Below are 19,057 nucleotides of genomic sequence, written 5' to 3' on the forward strand. Positions count from 1 at the left end.
AAAACAAGCACTAAATGCTGCTCTGTAATTAGCTAATTAGCATTTTAGTTTTATTGTCAGTTTTATTTGTCATGGAAGCAGAAAGCAAATGAATGAATGAGTCACGCATCTAATGAGGAGAATATTATTAAAATCTGCTTGGAGAAAAGAGAAAAGACGCGGGAGGAAATTATCAGCGGGGCCCAAAGATGGCTCAGTATGTTACCTAAAGGAAAATCTTTTGAATGACTTGGAAAACAGTATTTTGAACAAACTAATTCCTGACCTCACATAGAGTAGCCTCTAAATAACTGTAATTATCTCCAGGCGTAAATGGCATATCGACAATATAGTTACGATTGATTTTTGCCTAATTACTTCTTGTTGTCATTCAACATGAATTTCTAAGAGGAAAATAATAACTACCTGTGGACAGTGCAGAGATTAGGGAAATGACGCTACTGTGAGGAGAAAAGACATAGAGGTAACTAATAATTCCTCCTGGGGAATTTTTTATTTTGGGATTTTTAGTTTAACTATCATAAAGCATCCTCTAATCTTTCCAAGAAGAGTCTGTGTAAGGGTCTCTCTGCTTAAGTGAATGCTGCTATAACTGGCTGCTTTCACAAGTCCTGAGATTGCGGACCTTCTCTGTGTGATAGATATTATACATTTTGGACACTGCACCCAGGCACATTTGAACTAAGTATTGAGAGTGCCGAATCCTCTATGGATGGTTATTATATATATATATATATATATATATATATATATATATATATATATATATATATATATATATATATATATATATATATATATATATATATATATATATATATATTGAATTAGCAAACAAACCGCACAACCAGGTCTTGCATAAAGTGTAAAAATCAAAAACTTATTTTATTATCGACGTTTCGGCTCCAAACTTAAGCCGTCTTCAGGAGGTCCTCCTGAAGACGGCTTAAGTTTGGAGCCGAAACGTCGATAATAAAATAAGTTTTTGATTTTTACACTTTATGCAAGACCTGGTTGTGCGGTTTGTTTGCTAATTCAATATTGATTATTTAACCAGCACCTAGGCATTGACCAATACTTGGGAGTGCTCCAGATCGTGTGTTTGTATATATATATATATATATATATATATATATATATATATACTGTATATATATAATGGTGTTTGCTTACAGGTATAAAATCTGTTATCTGGAATGCTCCGGACCATAAGTTTTCTGGATAATCGATCTTTCTGTAATTTGGGTCTTTATATCTACTAGAAAATTGTAAATGATATTATTTGGCTGGTTTTGCCTCCAATAAGGATTAATTATATCTTAGTTGGAATCAAGTACAAGCTACTGTTTTATTATTACAGAGAAAAAGGAAATCATGTATAAAAATTTGGATTATTTGGATAAAACGCAGTCAATGGGATACAACGTTCCCATAATTCGGAGCTTTTTGGATAACCGGTTTCTGGATAACGAATCCCATACCTGTACCATGAAGTCTACAATGCCTATGACCAACCCTGGCCTAAGGTACACAGTGTATATGAATCACTTAATCCTATGCAAAACCTTGTTTCCCAGTTCATGCATGGCATCAACACTGCAGCATTATTAATACCATGCATAGTTTAAGTGATTCTCATATTAATTATAGGAGCAAGTAGGGGAAATTTATTGAGAGGGGGTCTAGCAGGAGAAGTATAGCCGTGTGCTTACTATCTGCCTAGGACAAGCAGTAAGTGCAGGCACTGCCTAGCTTACACCTTGGAATGACTTGCAAGTTAGAAAGAAGCCATTTTGGGGGTCTAGGTAAAGAACCCAGACAAAGAATCAATGTTCATTCAGTAGTTAAGCCCTTTAAATTTGCTGTCATAGTAAAAACCAAAACAAAACTACGGTATTCCTTCCTTAAAGGGACAGTTCAACTATAAGTTAGCTATTAATATTTTATAGAAAGTCATATTCTTAGTAAATGTATTGGTCTTTATTATTATTATTTTTTTTGTTAAAGCGTTGCATTTATTTTCCTACTTCTTCTGTATTTAACAATATTAAAATGGGGGTCACTGACCTAGGCAGCAAAAGACTATTGCTCCGTTAGGCTACAACTGAATTGCTATTGTTGCTTTATTCTATAATACTTACCTTTCTCTTTGGACCCTCTCCTACTGAGATTCCAGTCTCTTGTACAAACTACTGGTTGGTAAACTGATAGGTAAGTTGGAGCATAGCAACTACACAGCTGTTGAAATTCCAAACTGGAGAGCTATAAATACTAAATAAAACACTGAGATATATAAGAATTGCTATAACATGGTTTAGTTGCCTACATTATGTATCTGGCATTACAAAACATATATTGACATTTTCCATTCTACTGTTGTACATCAACCAACCTCCTAAAGGTGATCTGTAGCAACTTAAAAAAAAATTGGTCGACAGACTATTGAAATGTTAAAAAATTTCAACAGTAACCCAGCAGTTCCAACCTTCTGCAGCGTTTATAATAATTATTTCCGCCGTTTAATGTCCTGTAAAACATTGATTCATATTTAATTTCTATTCATCTGATCAGTGTTTCCTGTAGCCTTTGTGCTTGTGGGTGTGCACAAAGAAGTTATACATTTGTATACATTTGCATGTGCATACATTTGTATCCACAAACATAACACAGTATTTGCTCGATCCCACCTACATTGCTCCTTATATGTTGCACAGATATTTGAAAATGCACATAAAAATCTAATTTCTGCACACAGCCATCAAAGGAAATTTTGCATACACAGTGGAATTAACAGATATGGAAGAGGGGCTTCCAGCCATTTAGAACTGCAGGTCCATTATTAGGGATGTCGCGGACTGTTCGCCCGCGAACTAATTCGCGCGAACATCGGCCGTTCGCGTCCGCCGAATGTTCGCGAACGTCGCGCGACGTTCGCCAATTTGGGTTCGCCTTAGCTGGCGCTTATTTTTGACCTCTCACCCCAGACCAGCAGATACATGGCAGCCAATCAGGAAGCTCTCCCTCCTGGACCACCCCCACACCCCCTGGACCACTCCCCTTCCATATATAAACTGAAGCCCTGCAGCGTTTTTTCATTCTGTCTGTGTGTGCTTGGAAGAGCTAGTGTAGGGAGAGAGCTGTTTAGTGATTTGAGGGACAGTTGATAGTAACTTTGCTGGCTAGTAATCTACTTGATACTGCTCTGTATTGTAGGGACAGAACTCTGCAGGGATTTGAGGGACATTTTAGGTTAGGTAGCTTTGCTGGCTAGTAATCTACCTTCTACTGCAGTGCTCTGTATGTAGCTGCTGTGGGCAGCTGTCCTGCTGCTGATCTCTCATCTGCTGACTGCTGCCTGTAACCCAATAGTCCTTGTAAGGACTGCTTTTATTTTCTTTTTTGTTTTTTTTACTTTGCTACTGTAAGAGCCCAGTGCTATTAATCTAGCTGTGTTGAGGAGTGGGACTGGTGTGCTGCTCCTCCTAGTAGTTCACCACCACCAGCACCAACCAGAGTCAAAATTGTTACAAAGTATCTTATTTGCACCTGTTAGCTGCTCTGAGCTCTCTGCCAAAAGCTAATTAAGTTAGAAACTGTTTTTTTTCTGGCTGTTCAGTGCAGAGAAAAGAGGGACTGGTGTGCTGCTCCTCCTAGTAGTTCACCACCACCAGCACCAACCAGAGTCAAAATTGTTACAAAGTATCTTATTTGCACCTGTAAGCTGTTCTGAGCTCTCTGCCAAAAGCTAATTAAGTTAGAAACTGTTTTTTTTTCTGGCTGTTCAGTGCAGAGAAAAGAGGGACTTTCCAAAAGAGGGACAGGGGGTTGAGTGGCAAAAGAGGGACAGTTGGGAGGTATGCAAGTGCCACCTAGCTGTGTGAGCTTTTTCACATTCTGTCTAAATAACAATAATAATTCCGTGTCCGTAAACATCACCTGAGTGATGTTTTTACAGCAGCAATAATATATTCCGTATCCACTACTGTATACGTTGCCCTTGCAGGCATTGTTTGCCCAGTCTTTAACCAAGTGCCACCTAGCTGTGTGAGCTTTTTCACATTCCGTGTCCAGAAACATCACCTGAGTGACGTAGTGTGATTTCTGCCCTTTACAGCACAAAACGCAGCGCTGTGTCAACAATGTATTTTTCAGATACATTTTTGCCCTTGATCCCCCTCTGGCATGCCACTGTCCAGGTCGTTGCACCCTTTAAACAACTTTAAAATAATTTTTCTGGCCAGAAATGTCTTTTCTAGCTTTTAAAATTCACCTTCCCATTGAAGTCTATGGGGTTCGCGACGTTCGCGAACCGTTCGCATTTTTGGACGCACGTTCGCGAATATGTTCGCAAACATTTTTTCCGCCGTTCGCTACATCCCTATCCATTATGCAGACCATAATACAAACACACAGATGAAGAAACTGTAAAAAATCCTGAATCCTAGCTTTTTCTCGAAAAGTCCGAATTTTTCGGATTTTTGTCTGAAAAGCCTGAAATAGTCGCATTTTCATGCTAATTCCAGCGCAGACCACAGAAACTTCCAAATAGGATAGGGACCTCTCCCTTTGACTTATATACAACCTCGTCAGGTCTGAGATGGCAGATGTTTGGATTCTGACTTTTTCCATCTTTTGGGTATATTAAATCTAGAAAAAGATTACGTTTTTTCCACAAAAAATTCGGATTTTATAGTAAAAAAAAACTTGAACTTTTAGACCCCTCAAATGTATACTTGCATACATATTATTTGCCCCCAGTAATACACAGATTTCATTATGAACTTTCATGGTAATCATGGAAGTGCCCTTGTCAGGCCCGGACTGGCAATCTGTGGGTTCTGGCAAATGCCAGAGGGGCTTCTGTAAATTGCCATAGACAGGCAATATTTAGTGGGCTGGTGAGGTGCTGTTTGGTCCTCTGTGTAGCTGAAATGCCAGGGCCTATTTTGAATCTCAGTCCAGACCTGGCCCTTGTTTTGCTCACATGTAAGACATCCAAGCAAGACATTTATTGGTTTCAAAATCAATAGCTGGTCAGTACAATGGTCCTTTAATTTGCTGCCAATTTAAAAGCACCATCAAATGTGTCTCTAGACCATTAGAGTTTGCTATTACATGAGAGGGATCTGTTGCACTGCCAGGGCTCTGCTTAGCCGGCATGATCTATATCAGCATGTGCTGAATGTAACGGCTTGCTCCCTTCGGCATTAGAAGGCCATTTTCTGTGGAATATTAGATAAAAAATTAATTTATAGTGAACTATAAATAAATAAGTAGAGGAGAATTCTGTCACTCTTTCTATTACAATGGCCTGTATACAGTAGAAGCAACCATGGCTTCATGTTTTGTGTCTTGACTCTGGTGCTCCACAAAGAAAACAAAAAGAGCTTTATCTGACAAAGCTTTTCGTGTCTATTTTGCAGCTGCTGGTCCATTGTGCTCCATTACTAAAAAGCGGAGAATGGAATAATTGAGGCATGGCTGTGTTAAGTAGTTCCTATAATTGACACCCTTTTTTAAACAAATGGTAGGTGATATGTAAAAAAAAAGGGAGGATGGAGTTATTCTGTCACAAAAACATTTCTCCATATTAAATGTAAAATAATAATGGCCTCCATAAAAAATAAAGGAAGGACTGCCGTACCAGTATGTATGTGTGTATATATATATATATATATATATATATATATATATATATATATATATATATATATATATATATATATATATATATATATATATATATATATATATATATATATATATATATATAAACCCAAGGATGCCGGCACAGCACGTGTGGAAGTGTATGTTGCCTGGGTGCAAAGCATAAAAATCATAAATAGGCTCGATAGACGCTCGCACTCACAGGTCTTATGGAGGCAAAAATATTTATTAAACAAAAATAGAAACTAATGTTTCGGCTAAGACAATCAGGACGACGGCTCCAGGAGCCGAAACGCGTTGATACATCATGCACCAATAAATGATTTGTTAATACACGCTGGATGGCGACTGCTGTGAGTGCTTTCATGGACTGCTATAATTATTTATTGGTTAGCACCCAGCAAGTGACTATGTGAATGGTGACTGCCGATATTCTCTCTCTCTCTCTCTCTCTCTCTCTCTCTCTCTTTCTCTCTCTCTATCTCTCTCTCTATCTCTCTCTCTTTCTCTCTCTCTCTCTCTCTCTCTCTCTCTCTCTCTCTCTCTCTCTATATATATATAGACAACAAATACAAGAGTCCTCTGCACTCAACCCATTATCAATATATTTAAGACAGAGACATTTTGTGCATACAGCTACTGAAAAATGCCTTACCCTTTAAACAAAACAGGGATTGTTTGTCCATATATTGCAATATATTTAAGCTGGCCAACTACGTCAAAGTCATCCCATATCTGGCCAGTCCTACGCTTAATTTGTCTATATGTATTTTGTGGTCACAGCCTCATTGCACCCCCACCTAATGGTTTTAAAAATTAGTGGTGAGCACAACTTTCCCTTGTTCGTTATATATATACACACAAGCCCAGTAAGTACCCACTTTTCTGCTCCAAAGTTTGTTTGATAAAGGCCCCAACAAGGGCTGAAACACTGGATGCACGAGTGATGAATCAATAAAAATTCTGTGACACAATCCTGAAGATTTAATGAGCCTAAACATTGAGAATAAAACTTCACCTTTATTTTTCAAAATTAAGTCCTTGGAGTTTGGCTTGTTTGTTTACTGCATACTAATGTGTTGACCAGCACCCAGGCAGCTGTGGATTGTTAAGAGTGCACCAGCTAAGCATATTATATATATATTAGGGATGCACCGAATACACTATTTTGGATTTGGCCGAACCCCCGAATCCTTCGTGAAAGATTCGGCCGAAATACCGAACCAAAGGGGAAAACATTTTGTACTTCCTTGTTTTTGGATAAAAAGTCACGCGATTTCCCTCTCCACCCCTAATTTGCATATGCAAATTAGGATTCGGTTCGGCTGGGCAGAAGGATTCGGCTGAATCCGAATCCTGCTGAAAAAGGCCGAATCCTGTGCATCCCTAATATATATATATATATTTATATATATATAAATATATGTGTTTATAGGGTTTTCTGTGTCCTGTTTATTTAATCCAGTGTTTTCCTTTCCAGTGTAATGAAGATAGTCCTCATTATGATTTTTGTTGTTTCATTTGTGCACACAGAGAATTACAGGCCGTGGTACTGCATGCAAATCCTTTGGTTTCAGAACTGATATTCATTAGTGCGTTCTCATTCCTTAGGGAAAAATCAGCAGCTAGACGACATGCAAAACAAACACATTATAAACTCATTAGCATCAATAAAAGAACTACCAACTTGCCTTTATAACTGAGCCTAGCCCAGTTTTCTGCCATTACCTTTCTATTGGCGAAGCTTTTACTTCAGTCATGGCATTCCTGCATGCCACATAAACATCAGCATATCATCTCTGTCTTCATTACTTTCATGTTATTGTGAAAGATGCCACAAAATGGGCTACTCTGCAAATCTCTTTCCTTTAATGTTTATGGCAGGTTGAATGCCATATGCTATGGTGCCCTTCCCTATTGGAAGTTGGGAGCCAGTCCTATATTGATTATAGCATATGTATTTTCACATTGCCTTTATGACTTTGACCCCAAATTCATACTATGAGACAGATTCCCTAGAGAAAATTCACCAGCGTGATGTCATTTCGGAACTTCGCCGATTTCCTAACCGGCGCAGGCGTCACTTTGCTAGTGAAGGAGATAGACGCTATCGTTGCTTCACACTCAATTTTCACTCTGGCGAACAGACGTAACTCAGCAAATTCAAAAGTGCAATGGAGTGCATAGGACTTCTTCAATATTTAGAGTCCCAAAAAACGCTGGCGTCTTTTCCTTTTTTCTGAGTGATAGCCGTGCAATGGTCCGTAAAATTTTTCTAACATATGGGACATAAACTATACACTGGGCTCATGTCTAGGGCATTATAACAACTCTATTTTCTTTATTAAGGTTCCCTGGACTTGTATAATGTAATGTATTTGCTGCAAAATATACGGCCACGTAACTTTATCATTTCCCACCGTATGCAAATTAAATTTTTTCCTGAAAACTGCACTTTGCACACCTTTCTTGGTAATTAAATGCATCTAATGGTTGAATGGTACAAAGCACCCTGTTGTTTGCACTTCACTCCAATGTAATTTGTGTGCTGCATCTAGAGGCAGCCATGCAATCTGCATTAGCCAGTGCTGCATACCATAATATGGGGTTTAAATAATTCACAACTGGAATGCCCCTAGCTTGTGGTTCATTCAGAATGTGAAAGCTGGAGAGTGGAGGGGTTGGGTGCTGGGGAGTCCTGTTCTAAAGGCTAGTCCACACAAGGAGGCAACTTCGGGCGACTATAGAAAACGCATCACCACGTGTGCATTAGCGCAGACAACTTTTCATTGCAGCCTATGGGGAAAAACAATGATAGTCACTCAAAAGACGAGGCGAATCTCCTTGTGTGGCCTTACCCTTAATTGCTGCTTATGACAAAATGGCACCTTGAGCAGTGAGTAGCGTACAACAGCAGCACTTTGTGGGCTAGGTACAATCCTTAAGTGCATGGGCCTCTAAGATAAGAAAACAGCCCTCAAGATCAGCCCAGCAGTAAAAATGGACACTAACAAAAAAAATGGATTAGAAAAAGTAAAATAAAAAAACATCATAAAACATATTAGTACTGTATTTATGAACATCTAAAAATGTAGCAGTGCTAATCTGCACAAATGGATGCTAGGTTAAAAAAAAGGGGGGGGAATAAAAGGGAAAACATAATAGCTGGAATTGCTTTAATATGGAAACTGTAATTTTTTTTATTTTAGAACTAAACTGAGAGATGTGTTCTCCTAAAGTAGCCTCCTCTCACACAGCTGTTGTACAAGGGAAGGATCCAAAATAAACAGACTCATTTTGTGCTCTTCCAAAGCTTGAATGATTGTGCCTGTCCTTGTCGTGTATGAATAAAAGCTGAGGCGTTGCAGTTGTCTGGCTGCTCTCTTATTTTGGGGCCAGTGCTCAGCAAAGGCTGAGTCCACCAATCCATCTACCATATGTGCAAAGACCACTTGCCAGCTTCATTATCGGCAGGGAAAATTGGCGTTAGTCTTGGCTTGGAATTGTCTATCCAATCTACAGCAGTTCTGGTGAGGCTCTACTGTTATGGCCTGCCACTGCCTATTCCAGGGCATAGAACGCGTGACAAGAATCTGTTATTAATTGCTTTGCTGTTTGCAGTATGCAATTACAGTAATGGCTGATTGTCAGTTTTAATTTTCTCTAAAACAACATGCAATATACATATGCCTATAAAAGTCTGTAATAATAATATATTATAAGCCTCTGTGCTAATTTTCCTAAGCCGCCACCTCTCAGTAAAGTATGTCTGTTGTTCTTATTAATGCTATGCCAGGGAAGGGGCAAAAGTTTTACCAAAGCTTTCTAATAGCAAAATAAGACATGAAAATACTGTGGGTTATCTGTTGTATTGGATTGTATACATACACCATATACTGTATACACCATGTATGCACTATATATGCACATGGTTCAATTTGGGCTTCATGTAAATTGGTGCATAATTTATATAGAAATAAAAAAGTCAACAGCCAATCAAGAACACAGGAATTATCATAGGATTAACATGCCCCTATAGTTTAAAAGCCCCATCCTTCGTCCTTTTTCCCTAGTTGCTGGGCAAAAGCCCATGTTTCTAGTTTATATTTGCATAACCAGTGTTATTGGCCAAGAGGTGTAATGACCACTTCCTACCACACTTAGTGTGTGGAAAGGGGTGGATCTTCTTCTTTGGCTGCTGGTGTCATTACTTACAGGATGTGCCCATTGAGCCTGGGTACAGCAAGGCCCAGTAAAGCCATTTGCCCTAAAGGGACATCACCTTTAGTGTCTAGGTCGGGGACCAGGGAGAAAATAGGTTTTATCTGTTATAGACTCTCTAGGAGAGTAAGATAGAGAGTACAGATAGCAAGAGCAGATTTGTGCTCCATTGAGGATCTGTAGCAGGGAGTAGCTTACAAAGGCTCCTAGACTGCCTTTAGTGAAGGGGCCACAGTGGTTAGGGTGTCAGGTTAGACTCCTTCTCCCTGACTACTCCACTGGGTGGGATCCGGACCACTTTGAGGTATATCTGCATGAAGGAATTGATGCTCTGCTTGACTACAATGCCTCGTGTGTATCACATTCCTCAGCTGTGTCATCCAACCTGTTTTAGTATTTGATGTTACATCTGCCTATACCTCATCTTATGTGAGTAAACCTGTGATCATTTGTTTAAAACAAATAAACTATCCTCCTTTTGTTTCACCATAAGAACCTCCTGGCGTCCATCATTATTCCTATTTTTATGCACAGTAGCCTGGGAGTTGTAGTTGTAGTTCTTCCACTTAGCGAAGGCCCTGACCTTGAAGTGTTAAGTCACATGTAACCCATGCTCGTCTCACTAGCTGGACATTAACTCCTTTGGGTCTGTATAGCCCAAGTTAGCGTTACAGTAGCTTTAAGGGTGTCATTGTGAAGCATGGAAATTGGCATCAGATCATCATGGTCTTCCACTCTAGAAGAAAGTGATAACATTTCAGTTATACAATAATTCATATTTTATCCTAGATTATCTAAATCAAGGAAAAGTGATACATACCTTAAGGATTTATTCACTAACTCAATGCAGTGTACAAAGCACAAATACACAAGACTCACTTTTTTTTTTTTACCCAAAATACAGTGCTCCCCCCCCCCAGAATTCCAACACTAAATGAATTTGATGTTATGAATATGGGTCTAACTTGCACCTTTTATGGCTTGGCATCAGTGTCAGACTGGGCCGGCAGGAAACCGGGAAAAAACCCAGTGGGCCCCGCTGGCCCAGACCCGGTCCTAGATTGGCCCCCCAAATGGAAAAAAAAGTTGAGCAGCGCAGTATGGTCGCATGTTAGCGCATGCACGTGGTGGGCCTGACGTTCGGGCATGCGCGCGGTTGGCCTGTCATGCGCGCTGTGCGTCTGGCATTCGCATATGCGCATGGGCTTTTGCGCACAGGGTCCCCGAGGTTCAGAAACCGGTTGGCTCCGACTGTGCCAGTCCGACCGTGCTTGGTATCACGATGAATTTACATAATTATTGTGTTTACAGGAACGGCCTTCCATATTCTATGATTTTGATGCTAAGACTACATTTAATTTAATCAGTTGGGGAACTAGTGTTTTGTATATGTGATTTTTTTTTTGATTGCATTTGGTATGCAAAATAGCTACTACTCTTCATGTATAACAGGTAATATTTCATTCAGGTGCTTAAAATCAGCAAAATACGGTTGTTCAAGCTGAGATTTGAAGAAATGTTTAGAACTTGGCTGACCTCTGGTGGTAGAACTACCTAAAAGTTAATTCAATAAATGAGTAAGAACAGTGATGCAGTTATATGTACCACTGTACAAACAAAATACACAATCTGCAGCAGATGAGTGATATATGTAATATACTAATTGATTTCCATTTTTTAACCTTTCCTCCCTTTATTATTTTGTTTTGTAGAAATGTCATTGAGAAAAAAGAGAGTTTCACCATTTTTATACCAAGTTGTGTTCCAGCTGGTAAAGAAAAAAAAAAGAAAAAGATCATAAAAAAAAGAAGCTACAACTTGTGGTTGTGGAGGCCTATTATCAACAGTCTCATTTTAGTGGTTTTAGAGGTTTTTGAAACCACAACTAAACTCGCTTTATCTAAAACCACGAATGTAATGGAATTTATCAAAAGATCTAAAACGAAAAAGCATGAAGATCACGACTTTCTGTATCGTCTCACAATAACTCCAACTTTTTGTACTGTTGCACGAAAGCCAACAAACAAACCCCGAAAATCTTTAAAACCACAAATCATATTTTCGTAGTTGGAAAGTTGCGCTTTTTTTCAGATTTTGGGCGTCAAAAAGCCGGGCCTGAAAAAGTTGCAGTTTAATAAATCAGCCCCTTAGTTTGTCACTCATTCAGTTTATGTTTTCAAAGAAAGAGGGCAGGGCATATCTCCCAACTGTCCCGTTTTTTGCAAGACAGCCTTGATTTTGACAGCTCATCCAGCAGTCCCAGGTTTGTAACTGAAAAGTCCAGAGTTTCTCTGTGATCTCCTGCACTGATGCCAGAAAACAGTTTCAGAAACTTAATTAAAATAAGAGGCTTTTTGGCAGATAACCCAGAACTCTGAGCAGCTGTACTTGGATACTTTTATAAAAATGTAAGATACGCAAAGATACAATTTTAACTACTTAAGATAAGCAAGTATCTTGGGAGAACTGAGACTCACAGCTTAAAGGGCAATTTCAGCTTCATTAGCAAAACTGTTATAACACAAAAAACATGTTCCTTAATTCCCAGAAATGTGTTCAAACTTTCATAACCTGCCAAATTTTGTAAAAGAGACAAGGTAATTATGGGGTATGGCCATAAAATGGACATGGTCAAAATTGTTGGCGAGCTATGCGTGCCTGATATTTTTTTCCTCTTTTCAATTTTCAAATGTTGGGAGGTATGGCAGGGGAGCAGGAAGTTTATGGGGCCAAGACTAATGAACAGGAAATCCTGATATATGAGAAGGTGCAGTAAAGACAAATAAACTAGCCATAAAATATAGGGTGCAGCACATTTTATGCTAAGAAGACATTTTGGGGCACCAGATCAAAAGCAGAAAATCCCAACTGCATCCTAACAGCTCTAATCTTCCCTTTATCCTGCTCACTCTTATTAAGATCTGTACCCATCTCAGGGAACACCATGAGCATCCACAGGGGAAAGGGGGGGATCTTGCCCCTCCCTGGACTTGTACTTCAAAGTAAAGGATATTCCCTTACCATATGTAAACGTATGTTGTTTTGTTCTTTTTTATATGAACACATTTCTTAAAATTACCATTAAGAACCTGCAATAATTTTATAAAAGGCTTACATCTTGTGGTCAGCACCCCTTTAAATAAAGGTCCATCCCAATGCCTACTCTACTGCTCAGAGCAGCTACCTCTGTGAGAACCTTCCTGCTCCTCAACTGTGTGAGGAATGAAAGAATCACAGTAGAGAATCTCCTCCTGATGAAACAGCTTCTTTCCCAGGGCAGAGGAGTGTGAATCTGTTGTGTTAAGTTTAGAGTGTGAATGCCAGTGTATGTGTGTGTCAATACAAGTATATGTGTGTGTCTATGTGTGTGTGTGAGTGTCTGTCTGTAAGGGCAACTGTGTTTAAGAAGGTCTGACAAACCCTATGCGAGCTATAGAGACTAGAGATGTCGCGAACTGTTCGCCGGCGAACTTGTTCGCGCGAACATCGGGTGTTCGCGCTCGCCGGAAGTTCGCGAACGTCGCGCGACGTTCGCCATTTTGGGTTCGCCATTGTTGGCGCTTTTTTTTGCCCTCTCACCCCAGACCAGCAGGTACATGGCAGCCAATCAGGAAGCTCTCCCCTGGACCACTCCCCTTCCCTATAAAAACCGAAGCCCTGCAGCGTTTTTTCACTCTGCCTGTGTGTGCTGAAGAGATAGTGTAGGGAGAGAGCTGCTGCCTGTTAGTGATTTCAGGGACAGTTGAAAGTTTGCTGGCTAGTAATCGTTTTGATACTGCTCTGTTATTGGAGGGACAGAAGTCTGCAGGGGTTTGAGGGACATTTAAGCTTAGGTAGCTTTGCTGGCTAGTAATCTACCTTCTACTGCAGTGCTCTGTATGTAGCTGCAGTGGGCAGCTGTCCTGCTTCTGATCTCATCTGCTGACTGCTGCAATAACAGTAGTCCTTGTAAGGACTGCTTTTATTTATTTTTTTGTTGTTTTACTACTACTACTACTACTACTACTATAAGAGCCCAGTGCTATTAGTCTAGCAGTGTTGGGGAGTGGGACTGGTGTGCTAATCTGCTGCTCCTAGTAGTTCAGCAGCACCAACTTTAATTTTTTTTTTTAATATTCATTTTTTTTTATTTTACTTTTTTTTATTTTACTACCGCTGTAGTAGTGTATAAGTTGACCTTTTAGGCATTATTTGCCCTGTAGGCATTATTTGCACACTGTTTTCTTCAACCCGCCATCGAGCTGTGTGACCTTGTTCACATTCTGTCTAAATATCCATAATATTACCGTCTCCAGAAAAAACACCGGAGTCACTTTTTTCAAGCAGCCATAATATATTTTACGTAATCCGTATCCACCGCTGTAGTAGTGTATACGTTGGCCTTGTAGGCATTATTTGCACACTGTTTTCTTCAACCCGCCATCGAGCTGTGTGACCTTGTTCCCATTCTGTCTAAATATCCATAATATTACCGTCTCCAGAAAAAACACCGGAGTCACTTTTTTCAAGCAGCATTCATATATTTTACGTAATCCGTATCCACCGCTGTAGTAGTGTATACGTTGGCCTTGTAGGCATTATTTGCACACTGTTTTCTTCAACCCGCCATCGAGCTGTGTGACCTTGTTCCCATTCTGTCTAAATATCCATAATATTACCGTCTCCAGAAAAAACACCGGAGTCACTTTTTTCAAGCAGCATTCATATATTTTACGTAATCCGTATCCACCGCTGTAGTAGTGTATACGTTGGCCTTGTAGGCATTATTTGCACACTGTTTTCTTCAACCCGCCATCGAGCTGTGTGACCTTGTTCCCATTCTTTCTAAATATCCATAATATTACCGTCTCCAGAAAAAACACCGGAGTCACTTTTTTCAAGCAGCATTCATATATTTTACGTAATCCGTATCCACCGCTGTAGTAGTGTATACGTTGGCCTTGTAGGCATTATTTGCACAGTGTTTTCTTCAACCCGCCATCGAGCTGTGTGAGCTTGTTCACATTTTGTCTAAATATTGATAATATTATCGTCTCTAGAAAAACCACTTGAGTTACTTTTTTTCAAGCAGCATTCATATATTTTACGTAATCCGTATCCACCGCTGTAGTAGTGTATACGTTGACCTTGTAGGCATTATTTGCACACTGTTTTCTTCAACCCGCCATCGAGCTGTGTGACCTTGTTCACATTTTGTCTAAATATTGATAATATTATCGTCTCTAGAAAAACCACTTGAGTTACTTTTTTTCAAGCAGCATTCATATATTTTACGTAATCCGTATCCACCGCTGTAGTAGTGTATACGTTGACCTTGTAGGCATTATTTGCACACTGTTTTCTTCAACCCGCCATCGAGCTGTGTGACCTTGTTCCCATTCTGTCTAAATATCCATAATATTACCGTCTCCAGAAAAAACACCGGAGTCACTTTTTTCAAGCAGCATTCATATATTTTACGTAATCCGTATCCACCGCTGTAGTAGTGTATACGTTGGCCTTGTAGGCATTATTTGCACACTGTTTTCTTCAACCCGCCATCGAGCTGTGTGACCTTGTTCCCATTCTGTCTAAATATCCATAATATTACCGTCTCCAGAAAAAACACCGGAGTCACTTTTTTCAAGCAGCATTCATATATTTTACGTAATCCGTATCCACCGCTGTAGTAGTGTATACGTTGGCCTTGTAGGCATTATTTGCACAGTGTTTTCTTCAACCCGCCATCGAGCTGTGTGAGCTTGTTCACATTTTGTCTAAATATTGATAATATTATCGTCTCTAGAAAAACCACTTGAGTTACTTTTTTTCAAGCAGCATTCATATATTTTACGTAATCCGTATCCACCGCTGTAGTAGTGTATACGTTGACCTTGTAGGCATTATTTGCACACTGTTTTCTTCAACCCGCCATCGAGCTGTGTGACCTTGTTCACATTTTGTCTAAATATTGATAATATTATCGTCTCTAGAAAAACCACTTGAGTTACTTTTTTTCAAGCAGCATTCATATATTTTACGTAATCCGTATCCACCGCTGTAGTAGTGTATACGTTGACCTTGTAGGCATTATTTGCACAGTGTTTTCTTCAACCCGCCATCGAGCTGTGTGAGCTTGTTCACATTTTGTCTAAATATTGATAATATTATCGTCTCTAGAAAAACCACTTGAGTTACTTTTTTTCAAGCAGCATTCATATATTTTACGTAATCCGTATCCACCGCTGTAGTAGTGTATACGTTGACTTTGTAGGCATTATTTGCACAGTGTTTTCTTCAACCCGCCATCTAGCTGTGTGTATTATCGTTTCCAGAAAAACCAACTGAGTTTTTGTTGTTGTTGTTGTTTTTTTAAAAATAATGCCAGGCAAAGGCAGGCCGCCACGCAGAGGCCGTGCTAGGGGCCGTGCTGCTATGCAATCCTGTGGCCCTAGCAAATTGCCCAGTTTTAAAAAGCCAATGACCCTGAACTCCCAAAATGCTGAAGAGGTAGTTGACTGGCTTACACAGCACACCCCATCCTCTACCGTTTCTAACTTTACCACAACATCCTCCTCATCCTCCACTGCTATGGCCACCCCACGTAACACTTCCTCCACCACCGGTGCCCCTTCTTCACTGGGGTCAGAGGAGTTATTTTCCAATGAGTTTCTTGAACTGAGTAATGCGCAACCATTATTGCCAGAAGAAGATGAAGGAGATGAGGACCTTACACCAGATTTAATTCTGGCAGAGAACACGATAGAGATGGACATAATGAGTGATGAGGAGGAGGTCCCCGCTGCTGCTTCCTTCTGTGATGTGTCAGAAGAAATTGATGCATCTGAGGAGAATGATGATGAGGAGATTGATGTTTTGTGGGTGCCTAGTAGAAGAGAGCAAGAGGAGGGTAGTTCAGATGGAGAGACGGAGAGTCAGAGAGGCAGTAGGAGAATAAGACTTAGAAGAAGCAGGGAGGACAGCCCGCAGGGATCAGCAGGGCAACAACATGTATCGGCACCTGTGTTCAGCCGGCCAACGCACCCGCCATTGCCGCCAATACCGCCAACTCCGCCAACTTCTACTGTTACCGCCAGATCGCACACTTCCAAAAAGTCAGCAGTGTGGGATTTTTTTAATGTGTGTGCCTCTGACAAAAGCATTGTAATTTGCAATGAGTGCAGTCAGAAACTGAGCCTTGGTAAGCCCAACAGCCACATAGGTACAACTTCTATGCGAAGGCACATGAGCGGCAAGCACAAAGCACTTTGGGAGCAACACCTCAAAGGCAACAGGCAAACTAAAAGCCACACTCCTTCTGGTCCAGCATCTTACTGCTCTACCTCTGCTCTCCTTGACCCGTCTGAACCACCCTCCACTCCGCCTTCCACCTTGACCACCTGTTCCCATTCCCAGTCATCTGCCACCAGCCAAGTTTCTGTGAAGGCCATGTTTGAGCGTAAGAAGCCAATGTCTGACTGTCACCCCCTTGCCCGGCGTCTGACAGCTGGCTTGTCTGCACTCTTAGCCCGCCAGCTTTTACCATACCAGCTGGTGGACTCTGAGGCCTTCCGCAAATTTGTAGCAATTGGGACACCGCAGTGGAAGGTACCCAGCCGCAATTTTTTTTCTAAAAAGGGAATACCACACCTGTACCAACATGTGCAGAGCCAAGTTACCGCATCTCTGTCACTTAGTGTTGGGCCAAAGGTCCATATGACTACTGACGCATGGTCCTCCAAGCATGGTCAGGGCAGGTATGTCACCTACACTGCCCACTGGGTGAACTTGGTAATGGCTGGGAAGCAGGGAATGGGTAGCTCAACAACAACAGTGGAGTTGGTGTCACCGCCACGGATTGCACGCGGTTCTGCCACCACCTCTACTCCTCCATCGCTCTCTACCTCGTCTTCTTCTTCTTCTTACTCTGCTGCTGGGTCCTCCTTCTCCTCCTCCACACCTGTGCACCCCCAGCTCCCCCTAGGCTATTCGACGTGCCAGGTACGCCGTTGTCACGCTGTCTTGGGGATGACGTGCCTGGAAAGCAAAAACCATACCGGATCTGTACTCCTGTCATCTCTGCAGTCACAGGCCGATCGGTGGCTGACCCCACACCAACTGCAGATCGGAAAAGTGGTGTGTGACAATGGAAGCAATCTGTTGGCAGCGTTGAGACTAGGCAATTTAACACATGTGCCCTGCATGGCACATGTGTTAAATTTAATAGTCCAACGTTTTGTCTCCAAGTACCCAGGATTCCAGGACGTTCTCACCCAGTCCAGAAAGGTGTCGGCCCATTTCAGACGTTCCTACACAGCCATGGCACGCCTTGCTGACATTCAGCAGCGCTACAACATGCCAGTCAGGCGTTTGATTTCTGACAGCCAGACTCGCTGGAATTCAACGCTCCTTATGTTGGAACGTCTGCTGCAACAACAAAGGGCCGTCAACGAGTACCTTTTTGAACTGGGTGGTAGGACTGGATCTGCACAGCTGGGGATTTTTTTCCCCCGTTACTGGGTGCTTATGCGCGATGCCTGCAGGCTCATGCGACCTTTTGAAGAGGTGACAAATATGGTCAGTCGCACCGAAGGCACCATCAGCGACCTAATACCCTTCGCTTTCTTCCTGGAGCGTGCCGTGCGACGAGTGACAGATGAGGCTGTAGACCAGCGTGACGAGGAGCTGGAAGCGCACGATTTCTGGTCGGAATCACCAGAACGAACCCAGGCACCTGCTGCAACGCAGGGAGAGGTGCCAGAAGTGGAGTCAGAGGAGGAAGGTGGCTTTGTGGAGGAGGAGGAGGAGGACCAACAGGAGCAGGCTTCCCAGGGGGCTAGTGGTGACCTTTTGGGGACCCCTGGTCTTGTACGTGGCTGGGGGGAGGAGACCGTGGATGATGCAGTCCTTGATAATGAGGAAGCGGAGATGGATAGCTCTGCATCCAACCTTGTGAGAATGGGGTCTTTCATGCTGTCATGCCTGTTGAAGGACCCCCGTATCAAGAGGCTTAAGGAGAAGGACCTGTACTGGGTCGCAACGCTACTAGACCCTCGGTACAAGCATAAAGTGTCAGAAATGTTACCAACATACCACAAGTCCGAAAAGATGCGGCATTTACAAACCAGCCTGCAAAACATGTTGTACAATGCTTTTAAGGGTGATGTCACTTCAGGAACTCATCAACATT

At 41.3% G+C, this 19,057-nt stretch overlaps 1 pseudogene; it reads right to left on the reverse strand.

Annotated features, from left to right (window-relative positions):
- The window catches only part of LOC108717397, a 98,537-nt pseudogene that overhangs the window by 70,687 nt on the left and 8,793 nt on the right, over positions 1 to 19,057 (reverse strand).

The sequence above is a fragment of the Xenopus laevis genome, chromosome 5S (assembly GCF_017654675.1).
Source record: "Xenopus laevis strain J_2021 chromosome 5S, Xenopus_laevis_v10.1, whole genome shotgun sequence".
Lineage (NCBI taxonomy): Eukaryota > Metazoa > Chordata > Amphibia > Anura > Pipidae > Xenopus > Xenopus laevis.